This window comes from Erpetoichthys calabaricus, chromosome 3 (assembly GCF_900747795.2).
Source record: "Erpetoichthys calabaricus chromosome 3, fErpCal1.3, whole genome shotgun sequence".
In the NCBI taxonomy this organism is placed as follows: Eukaryota; Metazoa; Chordata; class Cladistia; order Polypteriformes; family Polypteridae; genus Erpetoichthys; species Erpetoichthys calabaricus.
Window position 1 is genome coordinate 14,346,449 of NC_041396.2, and position 18,302 is coordinate 14,364,750.

The 18,302-nt window shown below is 44.6% G+C and overlaps 2 protein-coding genes across 3 annotated transcripts in view; both read left to right on the top strand.

Annotated features, from left to right (window-relative positions):
* Window positions 1-18,302, top strand: part of LOC114647766 (XK-related protein 6-like) — a 388,816-nt gene that overhangs the window by 113,379 nt on the left and 257,135 nt on the right. The gene's annotated exons all lie outside the window — the stretch shown is intronic.
* clic5a (chloride intracellular channel 5a) overlaps window positions 1-18,302 on the top strand; it is a 1,193,419-nt gene that overhangs the window by 107,283 nt on the left and 1,067,834 nt on the right. The window contains exon 1 of one of the 2 annotated variants that reach the window (XM_051924447.1): window positions 13,029-13,037. The exons of the other annotated variant lie outside the window; for it this stretch is intronic. The gene's annotated coding sequence lies outside the window, so the exon portion shown is untranslated. Of the gene's footprint in view, window positions 1-13,028; window positions 13,038-18,302 lie in introns of those variants that run through there. 2 annotated transcript variants of the gene reach the window in all.

Here is an 18,302-nt window from a genome sequence, read left to right on the forward strand (position 1 = left end):
CAGCCTGCCTGGAGTTTGCCAGAAGGCACCTGAAGGACTCTCAGACCATGAGAAAGAAAATTCTCTGGTCTGATGAGACAAAGATTGAACTCTTTGGTGTGAATGCCAGGCGTCACATTTGGAGGAAACCTGGCACCGCTCATTACCAGGCCAATACCATCCCTACAGTGAAGCATGGTGGTGGCAGCATCATGCTGTGGGGAACTGGGAGAGTAGTCAGGATAAAGGGAAAGATGACTGCAGCAATGTTCAGAGTCATCCTGGATGAAAACCTGCTCCAGAGCGCTCTTGACCTCAGACTGGGGCGACGGTTCATCTTTCAGCAGGACAACAACCCTAAGCACACAGCCAAGATATCAAAGGAGTGGCTTCAGGACAACTCTGTGAATGTCCTTGAGTGGCCCAGCCAGAGCCCAGACTTGAATCCGATTGAACATCTCTGGAGAGATCTTAAAATGGCTGTGCACCGACGCTTCCCATCCAACCTGATGGAGCTTGAGAGGTGCTGCAAAGAGGAATGGGCGAAACTGGCCAAGGATAGGTGTGCCAAGCTTGTGGCATCATATTCAACAAGACTTGAGGCTGGAATTGCTGCCAAAGGTGCATCGACAAAGTATTGAGCAAAGGCTGTGAATACTTATGGACATGGGAGTTCTCAGTTTTTTTATTATTAATAAATTTGCAAAAAACCTCAAGTAAACTTTTTTCACGTTGTCATTATGGGGTGTTGTGTGTAGAATTCTGAGGAAAAAAATTAATTGAATCCATTTTGGAATAAGGCTGTAACATAACAAAATGTGGAAAAAGTGATGCGCTGTGAATACTTTCTGGATGCACTGTATATATATATATTTATATGTATGTATGTATATATCTTCCCAAGAAGGAAGCTTAGCATCAGAGGCCCCCTCGGTGCAATCTTACGGTCAGCTTGTAGTTGTTTCTGTGATGCTGCGAATCTGCGGTTATCTTGGCAACAGACAAGCAACCCTCAACAGACACGGCAGTTGCACTTCTGCATGTCATTCTGTTGAGGAGGGTCTCAAAACAATTCATAAGTCTCACTATACATATAATATATTTAATATCTTAACTTCCTCCTGCCCATTTTTCTGAAAGTTTACATTAATAATGTGATATCATCTACTGTTAAATTTTGCTCCATACTTGTAATATTTTTATTTTTATACTGTACTGAGGATTTGTTCTGTGTATTGTATTGTATTGACCCCCCTTCTTTTTGACACCCACTGCACGCCCAGCCTTCCTGGATAGGGGTCTCTTTTTGAACTGCCTTTTCTGAGGTTTCTTCCATTGTTTTAGGTGTTTTTTCTTGTCTTCTTAGAGAGACGAGGCTGGTGGTCTGTCAAGAGGCAGGGTCTGTTAAAGCCCATTGCGGCACTTTTTGTGTGATTTTGGGCTACACAAAAATAAATTGTGATAATTAAACTAAGTAAATGCATTGGACAAATCAGCGTATGTTAAACAATTGCTTTTCAAGACTGAAGCCGCTCCCCTTGAGCAGGCCAAGTGAGGACCTCTATTTCCTGCTCTTCTGCTCTAGTCAGCCTTGCTTCTCTCTGCTGTTTATCTTTGACGTGTGTGGCTCCAAATTAGATTCACCATTCCAGATGCCCTCTGGCAAGCTTGAAGCAAACTGTAGCACACTCAAGAGTATCCTTTGCTTGTGTTGTCTAACTAGTGATGTGAAAGAATTTTGTGAAACATGACAAGCGGAACAAGGAGTGTGTCTATCATCTTTGTTTCTTGCACCCTCATCTTCAGCAATCCTTGTGAATTGCTGTCTGCCGGCCTCCGTGCTATAAAAGTGAATGAGCTCAGTCGAAAAGTTTGAGATCAGCACAGTCGGACTCTGGGCATGAAGGTGGGCTGCTTTGCTTTACTCCTGTCTGACCCTTGAAAAATGATCAAAATTAACAAGTTCAAATCCCCTCCTGATTAAATACTCAGCAGGCAGCTCCATTCTGTACCATCGGTCCCAGTCTTCAGTCCAAATGCACGTAACTGACAGCTGCTTGTAGTATCTGAGATCACTTGCATTCACCTTGGAAGCACCTCCAGTTGGACCCAGTGGTTGGTTCCAGATGCCTCCCAGATATCAAAAAATGGCATAGTAATTGTATATTTTATTACTATTTGGTTGACACCTTTATCCAAAGTGACTTACGACATTTGAGTTACAATTGATTCCATTTCTTTTGTTTTTTCCATTTGGCGCACAGGCAGGTGAAGTGACTTGCTCAGGGTCACACAGTGGTGGGATTTGAACCTCAGGGTTTGAAGTCCAAGGTCCAGAGCCTTAATCATCGCACCATGCACCTGTGTATATAAAATATAGACGTGGATACATTTGTAGGGAGCTCATCCACAATAAAAGAAAACCCCACAATTGTCTCTGAAATCACTTGAAATTGACAAAAGTTATTGGCCGCCATCATTGTGTATCACGTATTTAACACAAATCGGATTTTGCTTTCAAGTTTTGATTCAACAGAACATTTCAAATAATAACACAAATGAAGATGGCCTGCAAAAAAATCACGAGAGCCTTCGCCTCATATTTGGTTGCACAACCTATAGAGGCCATCACTAGGAACCAGTGATTCTTGGAGCTCTCCAAGGTTCAAGGTTTATTTAGTTGTGTTTACACGAGAAAACCTGAAATTTGCCTTCTCAGTTGCATCTAATAACAAGAGAGAAAGAAATGAAACAAAGCAAACAGAGACCAGACAGTTAAAGGTAAGGTAGTTTGAAAGAGAATAGATATTTACACAAAAAATGGTTCCAGGATACATATCAAACCCTAATCATTTTATCCAATATTCCTTATTAAAAAGTCATATGGCACGAGGAACAAAGGAATTTCTGGAGCGATTTCTGTGGGTTCTCAAAGCGACTTTCTTTCCTGATTTACTGAAGTTAAGTTCTCCATGTAATGGATGTCTGTTGTCAGTTGAGATGATTTCCACTATTCTTTAGCATTGTCCTCTGACACACACTCGCCAGGTCGTCTACGTCAGTCCCAATACCTTTAGCTGCAGGCTTAGTAATCTGCTGGGGCTTTTAAAAATTTTGGCTTGAGAAACTGAAAGTGATAACAGACTACAATAAAAGGACAACATGAGGTCCTTGTCTACTTGAAATAGTTTGAGGTTACGGAGGAGAAATACATTTTGAATTTCCCCTTGGGATTAATAAAGTCCTATCTATCTATCTATCTATCTATCTATCTATCTATCTATCTATCTATCTATCTATCTATCTATCTATCTATCTATCTATCTATCTATCTATCTATCTATCATATAGTGCCTTTCACTCTATCTATCTATCTATCTATCTATCTATCTATCTATCTATCTATCTATCTATCTATCTATCTATCTATCTATCTATCTATCTATCTATCTATCATATAGTGCCTTTCACTCTATCTATCTATCTATCTATCTATCTATCTATCTATCTATCTATCTATCTATCTATCTATCTATCTATCTATCATATAGTGCCTTTCACTCTATCTATCTATCTATCTATCTATCTATCTATCTATCTATCTATCTATCTATCTATCTATCTATCTATCTATCTATGATATAGTGCCTTTCATATCTATCTATCTATCTATCTATCTATCTATCTATCTATCTATCTATCTATCTATCTATCTATCTATCTATCTATCTATCTATCTATCTATCTATCTATCTATCTATCTATCTATCTATCTATGATATAGTGCCTTTCATATCTATCTATCTATCTATCTATCTATCTATCTATCTATCTATCTATCTATCTATCTATCTATCTATCTATCTATCTATCTATCTATCTATCTATCTATCTATACATACACACACTGATTACATTTGGAGAGTATTTTCTTTGTATTTGCACTCCAGTTAAGATTGTTATCTAGGTTACTTCCTAAGTAAACTAATCAAAAAATGAAAGGCACACTTTGAAAACACAGCAGATCTCAATGGGAAAAAATCCTGCTGGCTATCTCTACTACTATGGACTGATATGGTGATGTGTGAGGAACAAAATGATGGAAATGAAGATGATCAACCGACAGAGAAAGGGCTGAATTCAATGACACCCCGAAAATCAAAGGGAGCAAATGATGATGAGGCAGGCAGGCGAGTCCATTTGGCCAAAATGTCATTGCAGCAACTCCAAATTGTACTCAGTAGTTTGCATGACCCCCCAGCCCAGTCTGACAATGTCCTAACGAGATGACAAATGGTGTCCTGGGAGATCTTCTCCCAGATCTGGACCAGAGCATCACTGAGCTCCTGGACAGGCTAAGGCGTCGGAAGGACCCAAACATAATGTCCCACCCAGAGGTGTTCTGTTGGATTGCGTTCAGGCGAGTGAGCGTGGGATCATCCTCTCGCCACATGAGGCCGGGCATTGTCGTGCACCAGGAGGATCCCAGGAGCCACTGCACCAGCTTAGGGTCTGACAATGGGTCCAAGGACTTCATCCCGATACTTAATGGCAGTCAAGGTGCCGTTGTCTAGCCTGTAGAGATCTGTGTGTCCCTCCATGGATATGCCTCCCCAGATTGACCATCACTGACCCCCCACCAAACTGCCCATGGTGAACAATGTGACAGGCAGCATAACGTTCTCCACGACTTCTCCTGACCCTTTCACGTCTGTCACATGTGCTCAGGGTAAACCTGCTCTCATCTGTGAAAAGCACAGGGTGCCAGTGGTGGACCTGCCAATTCTGGTATTCGATGACAAATGCCAATCGAGATCCACGGTGCCCACTAGAGGACGTCGGGCACTCAAGTCCCCCTTTGAAGTCTGTTTCTGATTGTTTGGTCAGAGACATTCACACCAGTGGACTGCCTGCCTGCCTGCTGGAGGTCATTTTGTTGGCTCTGTCAGTGCTTATCCTGTTCCTCTTTGTCCAATGGAGCAGATACCGGTGGGTCCTGCTGATGGGTTAAGGACCTTCAGCGAGGGGCCCTGTCCAGTTCTCCTAGAGTAACTGCTTGTCTCTCTCCTGGAATCTCCTCCATGCCCTTGAGACTCTGCTGGGAGACACAAGCAAACCTTCTGGCAATGCCACGTTGTATTGATGTGCCATCCTGGAGAAGGTGGACTACCTGTGCCACCTCTGTAGGGTCCAAGTATGGCCTCATGCTACCAGTAATGACACTGACCATAGCCAAATGCAAAATGAGTGAGAAAAATAGATGAGGTGGGAAAAATGTCGGTGGCCTCCCTCCAGCTGTGAAACCATTCATTCCTGTTTTGGGGGTCATCTCATTGTTGCCCCTCTAGTGCACCAAAGCAGCTGAAACTGATTAACAAGCCCCTCTGCTACTTAGCTGACCAGATCAATAGTCCACATGTGTCATTGACTTGATGCTATACTCGGATTAAAAAGCGTTCCTTTAATTTTTTTGAGAAGTATATTTATATTCATTCACTGTGCAGCTTACTATTTTAGAATAAAAACATACATTTGATTTCGGTCTGTTAACAGCAGGTGTAAATTTGTGATACTTGTAAAGGTTAGGTTTGTTTTTTTTTTTATTCAGTTTTATTCTCTCAGTCACTCAATACAACTCCCAAGAAACTGACACGCAGGTAAACAGACTTGAGCTGAGAAAACTGCTTGCAGGCTGCTTGCTACTTATCGACACAATTACAGGACAAAAGACGCTGATGGAGAGGTGCGAATCAATTTAAGGTGTGACGGATCTGCGAGTTTTTTCATAGGCTCTGGTATTTCTAGTGTGAAAGGAAGGGTGGTGCAAGGGAGTTACACAAAGAAGGGCCAACACTGAAAATATTGACACTGTTCATAAACTTCATGGAATTGTCAATAAAAGCCTGTGAAACTTCTGAACTGCTTGTAATTCTACTTCAGTGTACCATAGAAACATCTAACAAAAAGATCTCAAAACACTGAAGCGGCAAATTTCGTGAAAACCAACACTTGGGTCATTCTCAAAACTTTTGGCCACGACTGTACAAGTAGTCTGGCTCCTCCAGGATGGCACATCCATACGTGCTATCGCAAGAAGGTCTCAACAGCATAGAGGAGATACCAGGAGATGGGCCGTTACACGAGGAGAGCTGGACAGGGTGGTAGAAGGGCAGCAAACCAGCAGCAAGACTGGTATCTGCTCTGCTTTGTCTGAGGAGGAACAGGAGGTGCGCAGCCAGAGCCTACAAAATGACCTCCAGGTGGCTACTGGCGTGCATGTTTCTGACCAAACTGTCACACCTTATGAGGGTGGCATGAGAGCCCATCATCCTCTAGTGGGACCTGTGTTCATAGCCCATCACTGTGCAACTCGATTGGCATTCACCGGAGGATACCACAATTGGCAGGTCCACCACTGGCGCCATTTTCTCTTCACAGAGCAGGTTCACCCTGAGCACACGTGACAGACGTGAAAGGGTCTGGAGATGCTGTGGTGAACGTTTTGCAGCCTGCAACATCATCAAGCATGATGGTCAGGGAAGGCTTATTCTTGGAGTGTCTCACAGACATTTCTTTGGATTGCTGTCTTGTTTTAGTGCCTACACTGCAGCTAACAGCTAAAAAAGCCAGTATAGGCAAGAAGGCATAACAGAACAAGATGCAGAGAACAGAAAAATATGGAAGATGATCCACTGTGGCAACCCCTAACGGGAGCAGCCGAAAGAAGAAGAAGAAGAAGGCAAGAAGGCATCCCATTGCTTATTTGGCTGATGCCATTATCCAACATTTCGGATACAATTGGTTCCATTTCTTTTGATTTTCCAGTTGGAACACAGGTAGGTCATGTGACTTGCTCAGGGTCACACATGGTGTCAGAAGTGGGATTTGAGCCCACAAGTTTAGAGTTGGTGAAATGTAAAATGCTTTGTGCCTAACAAACCTCCACATGCCACGCAACGGTACCCTGACTGCTGATCATATGCTCAGAACCGTTGTCAGACCTTACGTTGGTATGGTGGACCCTGGGTTCCTCCTGGTGCTTGACAATGCCCGGCCTCATGTGGCAAGGGTGTGTAGGCAGCTCCCAGATGATGAAGGCATTGATGCCATTGACTGGCCCGCACATCCTCCAGCTTTCCTGATGTAACAGCCCGTCTCCTGGTGTCTCCTTCCATGCTCTTGAGGCTGTGCTGGGAGATGCAGCAAATTTTATTGTGACGGCACATTATGGATGTGCCATCCTGGACCACCTGTGTAACCCGATTCATCATCAGGTGCCGCCTCATGTGACCAGCAGTGACAAGGACACCAGAAAAACGCAACACTCGTGAAGAATCAGTCAGGAAGGATAAGGACAGAACAATTGTCTGTGACCACCATTCCCTTTTTAGGGTGGTCTTGCTTGTCGCCTCTCCTGTTGTCACTTTCATTTGCACCTAAGCAAGTGGCGTTGATTCACAAGTGGCTTCTGCTTCCAAACCGGACAGACCGATAATCCCAGAAGCTTCATTGTCTTGGTGTTAGACCATGAAGATTAAGTGTTACCTTCATTTTATATATGCAAATATCTAGAGAATAAACAAAAGGCAAATAAACGCATTTTCGTTTTTAGCCAGAAAGATCAATATCGGGCATCCGTAGCCCACCAAGTTGCTGAACTGGAATAAATCAGACTGTTCGGAAAAAATAAAAGCGCAGCTGAAAGTGATCACAGCTGACAGCTGCAAGGCTGCAACTCCCACATACACGAGAAGCCATTCGATAAAATGTTAAGCAGCGCCTAATTCACTCCAAAGAGGCTTCAAAGACGGCAGGCCTCGCAGCGGTCGCGTTAAGCTAAAAGGTGGGCAGAGAGCAGAGGACTCCGGCGTGCGGCCATCTTCCCAGAGACCCTTCCGAAATGTAATATAATGAGATCCGATGCCAGCCTTCAGCAACCAGGGGGTTCTTGACATGGGTAAAGCAAAGGTTAAGGGAGATAAATTCAACTCCTCGACCTGCTGAATTTAAAGCCAGAGTCGTAGGAGGCCGAAATTCATTTTGGAAGTATAGGGATCAAGTCAGGGGTGACAATCCGTTTATAGGTGTGCCGTGTTAACTCACCTGGGGTCAATTTAGAGCCGCCAGTTAACTTCAGAGTACCTGAAGGGCAAAGGCAGGTGCCACAAAAGCAGCTTCTTTTTATAGCACATTTTCATACAGAGGACGGAGTTCAACGTGCTTTACAAGATCTCAGAGAAATAGTCCCAAGAAAAGAAATGTAGGTTGCGTTCACACTGCCACTCAATTTTGTCACACATACAGATGTGTTCAGAATAATAGCACTGGGTTTAAAAAAAAAAAAAAAGTCAATGAAGCTCAAAATCCTTATAATAGCTTTTTATTTCCATACACACAAATGCATTGGGAACACTGCACAGTCCATTAGAAATCAAAACATAAAGAAAAATGGATCAAATTTACAGAACGTGAAGCTGTTCAAAACAAATAGCAGCGTGGAGTTTAATTAGTGAGGTCACTCATTCGGAGTCCATTACGGCCCTCATTTAAAGAAGCAAGGCAGCAAATGCTTGCAGATGATACAAAGATAGGTGGATTAGCACCACGGTTTTCAAACTGTGGTACGCGTACCACTGGTGGTACTTCAAGTCATGCCAAGTGGTACTCGTGTGGTCCTTTATTTTCCACGAATCAATGTTGCTTGAATGCCAATATGTTGCATATAATGATATATAGTATAAGTATACTACTGTAAATGTGTGGAAGACTCCAAGCCGGCTTTTATTAGCGTGGGCACCCATTTCCTTAATTAGTTTAATATCACTTTAATGTCATAATTATAGTCATTATAGGGATTGTAGTGACTTTTTCTTCAAAAAACACGGGCGTAAATTAACGATTCATTGACAGTGGTACTTCAGTTTACTGGTCCTCGCGGAGTGGTACTTGTTCAAAAAAGTTTGAAAACCGTGGGATTAGCAGATAATTTAGAATCTGTTATATCATCACAGAAGGACATGGACAGCGGACAGGCTTGGGAAGATTTGTGGCAGATGAAATTTAATGTCAGTAAATGTAAAGAATTACACATAGGAAGTAAAAATGTGTGGTCTGAATACACAATGGGCGGTCGGAAAATCGAGAGTCCACCTTATGAGAAGGATTTAGGAGTCACAGTGGACTCTAAGCTATCGACTTCCCCACAGTGTTCAGATGCCATTCAGAAGGCTAACAAAATGCCAGGTTATATAGCGCCTTGATGTGTGGAGCACAAGTCCAAGGAGGTTCTGCTCAGTCTTTATAACACACTGGTGAGGCCTCATCTGGAGTACTGGGTGCAGTTTTGGTCTCCTAGCTACAAAAAGGACATAACAGCACAAGAAAAGGTCCAGAGAAGAGCGACTGGGCTGATTAGAGGACTACAGGGGATGAGTTATGAGGAAAGATTAAAAGAGCTGAGCCTTTACAGTTTAAGCAAAAGAAGATTAAGAGGTGACCTGAGTGAAGTGTGCAAAATTATGAAGGGAATTAGTGCAGTGGATCAAGTCTCTGACTTTAAAATGAGTTAATCAAGAAGGACTTAGGAGTTGTAGTGGACTCGTCACAATCAACTTCCCGACAGTGTTCAGAAGCCATTAAGAAGGCTAACAGCATGTCAGGTTATATAGCACCTTGATGTGTGGAGTACAAGTCACAGGAGGTTCCGCTCAGTCTTTATAACACACTGGTGAGGCCTCATCTGGAGTACTGGGTGCAGTTTTGGTCTCCAGGGTACAAAAAGGACATAGCAGCACTAGAGAAGGTCCAGAGAAGAGCGACTAGGTTGATTCAGGACTACAGGGGATGAGTTATGAGGAAAGATCAAAGGATTTAAGAGTCATAGTGGACTCTATGCAATCAAATTCCTGACAGAAGCCATTAAGAAGTCAAACAGAATGTCAGGTTATATAGCACCATGACATGTGGAGTACAAGACCCAGGAGGTTCTGCTCAAGGTTTAGAACACACTGGTGAGGCCTCATCTGGAGTCAGGAAAAAGTGTCACAAAGACCTTTGCAGGGCTCTGGGACTCCACCGCTCCACACTGAGATTAACCCCTTATGCCCCAATCATAGGGGTACTCAACTCTGGTCCTGGTGGTCCGCGGTGGCTGCAGGTTTTCATTCCAACCTGTTTTATAATTAGACGCCTGGCCTGGCAGGTGATGAAACTTGGTACTTAATTCTGATGCCTTCATTCATCCAAGACAAATCGTCATCATGTTTTGAATTTTTGTTTTTCTGAGGACATCGTCTCTATGCTTTGTGGTCCAGAAGAGATTTGTACCCCTCGGTCCTCTCCTCCTCCTCCCTTTTGATTTATAACATTGCATTAATGTGTAATTGCATGATACAGCATGGCATGGTGGCACAGTGATAGCCTTGCAGTAGGAAGACCAAGATTTGTGTCCCAGGACCTCCCTGTGTGGGATTTGCATGTTCTACCCGAGGAGTGGATTAAAGAGTCGTAATGGGTTTGACACTATCAACTGCCAGACATCATTCAGAGGCCATTAAGAAGGCTAATAGAATGTCAGGTTATATAGTGCCTTGATGTGTGGAGTACAAGTCACAGGAGGTTCTGCTCAGTCTTTATAACACACTGGTGAGGCCTCATCTGGAGTACTGGGTGCAGTTTTGGTCTCCAGGGTACAGAAAAGACATATATATAATATCGGACAGATTGTGGCAAATTAAATTTAATGTAAGTAAATGTAAAGGATTACATGTAAGATGTAAAAATTTAAGGTTTGAATACATAATGGGAGGTCTGAAATCGAAAGTACGCCTCATTAGGATTTAGGAGTTGTAGTGGACTTGACATGATCGACTGCCAGACAGTATTCAGAAGGCCAACAGAATGTCAGGTCATATAGCGCCTTGACGTGTGGAGAACAACTCACAGGAGGTTCTGCTCAGTCTTTATAACACACTGGTGAGGCCTCATCTGGAGTACTGGGTGCCGTTTTGGTCTCCAGCCTACAAAAAGGACATAACAGCACAAGAAAAGGTCCAGAGAAGAGCAACCAGGCTGCTTAGAGGACTACAGGGGATTAGAAGATCAGTGGATTGTCAGATAATCTCAGATCTGTTGAATGATCACAGAGGGACTTGGACAGCAGACAGGCTCGTGCAGATTTGTGGCAGATGAAATTTAATGTCAGTAAATGGAAAGAATTACAAATAGGAAGTAAATAATGTGAGGTTTGAATACACAATGGGCGGTCTGAAAATCAAAGATACACCTTATGAGAAATAAATAGAAGTTACAGTGGACTCGACACCATCAACTGCCAGACAGAAGCCATCAAGAAGGCTAGCAGAATGTCAGGTTATATAGCGCCTTGATGTGTGCAGTACAAGTCACAGGAGGTTCTGCTCAAAATTTATAACACACTAGTGAGGCCTTATCTGGAGTCTTGGGTGCAGTTTTGGTCTCCAGGGTACAAAAAGGACATAACAGCACAAGAAAAGATCCAGAGAAGAGCGACGAGGCTGATTAGTGGGCTACAGGGGATGAGTTATGAGGAAAGATGAAAAGAGCTGAGCCTTTACAGTTTAAGCAAAAGAAGATTAAGAGGAGACCTGAGTGAAGTGTTTAAAATGATGAAAGGAATTAGTCCAGTGGCTCGAGATGGTGACTTTAAAATGAGTTCATCAGGGACACAGTTGGAAACCTTGTTTAGTCTTGAATCAGTTGAATCATCACAGAGTGACTTGGACAGCAGACAGACTTGGGCAGATTTGTGGCAGGGGAAATTTCACAAAGACAATATGAAGTTTTTATTCACACAGAGAACCACAGACTCATGGAATAAGCGACCAACTAGTGTGGTGGACAGTAGGACTTTAGGGACCCTCAGAACTCGATTTGATGTTATAGGACTGGTGAGCTTTGTTGGCCTGAATGGCCTCTTCTCGTCCAGATTGTCCTCATGTTCTTTTGACGGTGACACCAGGAGTGAAGTCGGGATTTGAGCTTTGCTTCTCCCAGGCCTGTCTGCTGCAGTAGATGCCTTTGATTGTTTTCTAATACATTCACTTATGGCATATCACATTCATTCTTTGGGAATGTGTTGGCATGTTTGTAACACTGAGACTTAACCTCTTTTGTGGTCCCTTTAAAATTCAATTTATGGCCCAGCTCATATTGACTGAAGCAGATTTCATATTTTACGCTCGTGCAATTGTATTTAACATGGATCAATATCTTAGAGGTGATAAATTGCTCTAATCTTTCTGAAACCTGTTTTTCAGCCTTGTGGATTGCAGCAGCTAATTAAATGGAGCCTCGTAGTGGTGAAGCACCCAGACTTGAATGACTGCACTCAGTTTTCTGCAGCTGGCAGCATGAAAAACTTGACAGGATTTGTGTATGTGTAAGACATGGCCGCCTGTGTGTGCGATTTGGGCTAACACTTCCTAGTTTGGATGGCTTGGTGCTGCTGCTGCTGCTGCTGCTGCTGCTGCTTCACTAATGTGGAGTCCGGGGTTCATATTCTGCACCCGGAGGTTGTCAATGAAGAGCAGTAGGCAGGCCAGCTTCTATGGCTGGCGGAATTGTTAATGAACAACGCATACATTCTGCATACAGTCTATAAAACCTAAGTGCGTGCGACATTAACCCAGGTCACGTGCCAATTTACGGCCAATCAGGTTGAGGTGATTTGTACATATATTGGCATGGCACGTTCATCCAAAGCACCTTAAAATTACAAGCATCACTCAATTGTTTCATTACGTCTACAACTGGAGCCCTGGAAAACGCAACGGCACATTTCAGTGGTGAAGCTGACTGTTTAAATTATTGCAGTGCCTTGGGAGGTGGAATGTGCACGCGTCTAAGGCCTTGCCTCTTGACAGCCCCCCAGCCTTGACTCTCTAAGAAGACAAGGAAAAACTCCCCAAAAATAAAATCCTTGTAGGGAAAACAATGGAAGAAACCTTGGAAAAGGCAGTTCAAAGAGAGACCCGTTTCCAGGTAGGTTGGGCGTGCAGTAGGTGTCACAAAAAAAGGGGGTCAATACAATAAAATAAAATACACAGAACAGAACACAAGTAATCCTCAATAAAATATAATAGTACAATAGAAATATTACAAGTACCGAGCAGAATACAACAGTAGATAATATCACATAATTCGATTTGGATTTGCTTAGTGTCCTGGAGACCTTGGCCATCAATATGCCTCCCCCCATTGGCCATTCCACAGATGAGTCAGCGCTGGGCCAGCCAATCCGATGAAAGAACCCCTCTACCCAACGATTCCTGCGATCCTCCGTCAGGCAGAGCAACTTGGCAGGTGGGCAGTGGCACCAAGTGCCACATTTGAGTACCAAGAAGAGAAACGGAACAGTTGAGGGTTAGTAACAAATTGTAACAGTCATATTACTAATGTTTTAGTGCTAATGACTGACAACAGAGATGCAGTCTGTACAGTTAATCAGCAGCTCTAGTCAGGGTGTGCTAAACTGAAGTAGTGAGTTTTCAGCTGGGATTTGAATGCTGAGAACGAAGAGTTATCTCTTATAGTAGCAGGCAGACCACTCCACAGTTTAGTCGATTATGGCCGACTGAGTAAAGACGATTTGTACATACTGTATATATAGCCAAGGGCCATGCATAAACAATAGGGTAATTACGTTTAAGAAATTGTCAAAACTAGGTCAGGTTGGGGAGCATGCGCTGGTACAGCACGTTGGCACACTCACCACATGACAAAACAGCTTAGGCTCCTGGTTGGCAAACCCCCCCCAGGCAGACACACGGTCCAGTCCCACCCTCCAGAAATGACCCTCACTCTGTCGCAGCCAGGTGTTTCACGTGGACGTCTCCTTGGCCTGGTCCAGCCACTCGGGTCCTCAACAATGTGAGCCTGATCGCTCTCTGGGATTCGCACCACATGGCCATAGTGCCGTAATTGACGCTCCCTCATAATGCAGATCATGTGCCTCATTTGGGACTCATTTTGCACAACACAAAGTTAGACCCACGGTACCCACAGATTCTCCAAACAGACACTGAAGGAGTCCAGTCTTCTTCTCAGGTCACTGGATAGCGTCCGTGTCTCACAAACAGGATGCCCCAGGACTCTAAAGACTTGAACCTTCGTCCTTTTGCAGATATCGGGAGCGGCACACACCCCTTTCCGGTGACCTCATGACCCCCCCACGCTCTCCCAATCCGCCTACTGACTTCATAGGGAGAGTCACCAGAGACTTATCAGGACACTCGCAAGCCCAGACACTCAGACTCCTCACTCAGTCACTCGAGAGCCCCGATCAGAGCCTCCATTGAAGATCACAACCTCATCAACAAACTCAAGATCGGTGAATCTCTCTTTACCAACAGATGCCCCACAGCCGCTGGACCCCACAACCTTGCCCAACACTCTCTAGCATGTTCTTGTAAAAACCAGTTTCTTAGACACTTACCATTTTGAGGCACCTTGCTCACCTCGCATCCGTTTTTTAACTACCACCGATGGTATACAGTTCCCCATTACCAACTGTGAGATCATCATTCATGTTATTGAGAATACTTCCCATTTTTGAAGACAACTCTCAACGTGGCCCTACATCTTTATTTCTTGTTATGAGTATCAACCTCTCTTGTCCAAAGCTAAACTGTCATGTTAGTCCAAAACCAAACTGGCCAATCAGATTGGTCAGAGGGACCAGACACTGACAGACACACACACAGAGATAGTACAAGTAAGCCCGCGATTCTCTAGCGAATCGGAAATCCTAGAATGGCAATCAGTTTCTGTTCCGTCCGATATGTGGATGGATGACATATCATGGAGGGCGGGTGCGTCTGGGGAAATGTCATTTAATCCAATAGGCATATCTGCACTAAAGCGGTTTCGTTTTGTGGAGACGTGAGTCTGTTGCCTTCGCTGACACCGACCGCTTGAACAGGTTGTGTTGTTTGGGGGCCACCTACTGACTCTGGGAAGCCACCACGTCTGACTGTGGGGCGAGCGCCACCACGTAATATGCACCTCGGTGGGAAGCCGCTGCGTGAAGACATATCATGGAGGGTATATGCGGTGGTGTGGGCAGTCGCGTCCGGGCGGCCATACAACCTGGCGTGCACGCCTTACCTCAGGTGTAGTTCACAGGTCGTAGTCTCGTTTCTGTATTTTCTTTGGTTTGAGCTGCGACTCCTTTCGCAAGCGCGTTGTCACAGTTGGTTTGAACCGTGACTCCTTTCGCACGTGCGTTGTCACAGTTGATTTGAGCCGTGACTCCTTTTGCAAGCGCGTTGTCACAGCATGGACCTTTGGTTTGAGCCGTGACTCCTTTCGCGCGCACGTTGTCACAGTTGGTTTGAGCCGTGACTCCTTTCGCACTCGTGTTGTCACAGTTGGTTTGAGCCGTGACTCCTTTCGCACTCGTGTTGTCACAGTTGGTTTGAGCCGTGACTCCTTTCGCACTCGTGTTGTCACAGTTGGTTTGAGCCGTGACTCCTTTTGTAAGCGCGTTCTCACAGCATGGACCTTTGGTTTGAGCCGTGACTCCTTTTGCAAGCGCGTTGTCACAGCATGGACCTTTGGTTTGAGCCTTGACTCCTTTCGCACTCGTGTTGTCACAGTTGGTTTGAGCCGTGACTCCTTTCGCACTCGTGTTGTCACAGTTGGTTTGAGCCGTGACTCCTTTCGCACTCGTGTTGTCACAGTTGGTTTGAGCCGTGACTCCTTTCGCAAGCGTGTTGTCACAGTTGGTTTGAGCCGTGACTCCTTTTGTAAGCGCGTTGTCACAGCATGGACCTTTGGTTTGAGCCATGACTCCTTTCGCAAGCGCGTTGTCACAGTTGGTGTGTGCCATGACTCCTTTCGCAAGCGCGTTGAAGGTGCGCGCGTTGTCACAGTTGGTTTGAGCCGTGACTCCTTTCGCGCACGCGTTGTCACAGTTGGTTTGAGCCGTGACTCCTTTCGCACTCGTGTTGTCACAGTTGGTTTGAGCCGTGACTCCTTTCGCACTCGTGTTGTCACAGTTGGTTTGAGCCGTGACTCCTTTCGCACTCGTGTTGTCACAGTTGGTTTGAGCCGTGACTCCTTTCGCAAGCGTGTTGTTACAGTTGGTTTGAGCCGTGACTCCTTTTGCAAGCGCGTTGTCACAGCATGGACCTTTGGTTTGAGCCGTGACTCCTTTCGCACTCGTGTTGTCACAGTTGGTTTGAGCCGTGACTCCTTTCGCACTCGTGTTGTCACAGTTGGTTTGAGCCGTGACTCCTTTCGCACTCGTGTTGTCACAGTTGGTTTGAGCCGTGACTCCTTTCGCAAGCGTGTTGTCACAGTTGGTTTGAGCCGTGACTCCTTTTGTAAGCGCGTTGTCACAGCATGGACCTTTGGTTTGAGCCATGACTCCTTTCGCAAGCGCGTTGTCACAGTTGGTGTGTGCCGTGACTCCTTTCACAAGCGCGTTGAAGGTGCGCGCGTTGTCACAGTTGGTTTGAGCCGTGACTCCTTTCGCGCACGCGTTGTCACAGTTGGTTTGAGCCGTGACTCCTTTCGCACTCGTGTTGTCACAGTTGGTTTGAGCCGTGACTCCTTTCGCACTCGTGTTGTCACAGTTGGTTTGAGCCGTGACTCCTTTTGTAAGCGCGTTCTCACAGCATGGACCTTTGGTTTGAGCCGTGACTCCTTTTGCAAGCGCGTTGTCACAGCATGAACCTTTGGTTTGAGCCGTGACTCCTTTCGCAAGCGTGTTGTCACAGTTGGTTTGAGCCGTGACTCCTTTCGCAAGCGCGTTGTCACAGTTGGTTTGAGCCGTGACTCCTTTTGCAAGCGCTTTGTCACAGCATGGACCTTTGGTTTGAGCCGTGACTCCTTTCGCAAGCGCGTTGTCACAGTTGGTGTGTGCCGTGACTCCTTTCGCAAGCGCGTTTTCACAGTTGGTTTGAGCCGTGATTCCTTTTGCAAGCGCGTTGTCACAGCATGGACCTTTGGTTTGAGCCGTGACTCCTTTCGCAAGCGCGTTGTCACAGTTGGTGTGTGCCGTGACTCCTTTCGCAAGCGCGTTGTCACAGCATGGACCTTTGGGGTTTCCGTACATCCGGTGAGCCCTGCGCCCATCCGGTTTACAACCTTCGGTTAGTAATATGGATTGTCTCATTATATACAGTAGTAGCTGTTGAATATTTTTGAGACTCAGGAATCAGTTGTCACATTTGTTTTATTATTTCAATATGTTTTTACTTATGTTAGCAAATTTTTTACACTATTTTGTGGTTTCATCTTGCATCTTTAATGGGTTATTTTAGGACTTGTTTGTTGACGGTTGCAATGCTGTTGTGAGGTAAGGTCAACCAGAAGGGTGTGGTGCATGGCGTCATCAGGTCAAAGGTATAGGAGCCAGCATTGTTGTAACATTTGTCCTACTTTATACGTGTGCTTTGGTCTAGTATGGACCCAAATTGATCCACCATACAAGCCAGCCTTGGAATTTCCAAAACAAAGAAATGAGGCTGTGGATGTTGTATGGTCCAGGTGTACCTCAGTTGTGGTTCCAAAGAGTGGCTTACTTATTTTTTTTCTTTCCCATGTGCAAAAAAAGCCTAGGAATTAAAATAAATTTTAATGAGGAAAGTGGCTTAAAGCAAACATTAGGCCAAGAACACCATCAGCCACAGTCTGTGGTGCACAGTGCCCCAGTTGTGAGTGATGGTCTCTGCTTAAAAGCCCACGTGATTTTAATGTGGAGAACAACCAAGGGATTAAACTTTAAAAAAACAAAAAAGTAAATAAATGGGACATGGCCTAGATTTTCCTTGGTTTAGGAATGACCTTCAAGCAGCATGGAGTGCAAGTATTCGGCGCGGGGTCCTTTCAGTCAGCAGACTTTCACCCATTTTGTAGGCCAGTCTTGAATAAGGAGATCAGGCGTGTGTTGCATGTCTCTGTTAAATTCTCATTTGTTAAATTTCTCAAATGGGAAGTGTGGTCTCTTTACTCACCACATGTTGGTCAGACATGCCAGTAGGAGCTTCACTCTACGCACAGTGTTTAATTTGAACGAGGCCAGGGCTACGTCTCGCGCTTCTCACATCACGTCTAGAAAGGAACAACTTAGAAAATGTCTGATTGTGGTGTAATATTCACATGCATTGGCTTATCGGCTTTGAAAGTTCATTTTTTGTTTATTTCCTTCATTGATGTGTCTGATGTCACATTTGTGTTTATTAAATATTTTCGTAATGGTGGAGAATACATCAGGGATCGGCTCTGAGCCCTTTCTTATTTGCAATGGTGATGGACAGGTGGACAGACGAGATTAGACA